The sequence below is a fragment of the Portunus trituberculatus genome, chromosome 13, assembly GCF_017591435.1.
Source record: "Portunus trituberculatus isolate SZX2019 chromosome 13, ASM1759143v1, whole genome shotgun sequence".
In the NCBI taxonomy this organism is placed as follows: Eukaryota; Metazoa; Arthropoda; class Malacostraca; order Decapoda; family Portunidae; genus Portunus; species Portunus trituberculatus.
Window position 1 is genome coordinate 6,161,781 of NC_059267.1, and position 600 is coordinate 6,162,380.

General features: G+C 50.7%; 1 protein-coding gene across 1 annotated transcript in view; it reads right to left on the reverse strand.

Moving 5' to 3' along the window:
- Positions 1 to 103, reverse strand: part of LOC123502983 (inositol polyphosphate-4-phosphatase type I A-like) — a 91,991-nt gene extending 91,888 nt beyond the window's left edge. The window contains 1 exon segment of the mRNA XM_045252293.1: positions 1 to 103. This exon segment is cut by the window's left edge and continues 217 nt beyond it. The gene's annotated coding sequence lies outside the window, so the exon portion shown is untranslated.
- Between the last annotated feature and the right edge of the window lie 497 nt (positions 104 to 600).

A 600-nucleotide genomic window follows, 5' to 3' on the forward strand; every position in this document is an offset into this window, starting at 1 on the left:
CACCAGGTACTGTCATTTAGTTGTCATAGGCACACCTGTACGTACCTGTCTGTTTCTCTGTCTCTATCTCTTCCTCTCTCTTTCTCTGTCTCTATCTCACCATGTAATGTCAGTTGAGAGTCACACGGATTAGTATTGCGAAGCGGTGAACAAAAGCACTTACTACGTGTGTGTGTGTGTGTGTGTGTGTGTGTGTGTGTGTGTGTGTGTGTGTGTGTGTGTGCACACACGCAAGATTACGTAGTGTAGAGAGAGAGAGAGAGAGAGAGAGAGAGAGAGAGAGAGAGAGAGAGAGAGTATGTGTGTGTGTGTGTATACGTTTAATGCGAGGCTGTAGTAATAGTAGTGGTAGTAGTGTGCGGAGGAGGGGGAGGTGGTGGTGGTGGTGGTGGTGGTGCTGTGTGGTGAGAGGCGGAGGGAGAGCGGCGCGTGTTGCACCGACCAACTTACAAACACCACTGAGACTCAGAGAGAGAGAGAGAGAGAGAGAGAGAGAGAGAGAGAGAGAGAGAGAGAGAGAGAGAGAGAGAGAGAGAGAGAGAGAGAGAGAGAGAGAGCCTGCCACACACCACACACAGCTCTCCCTCCTCTTCCTCCCTC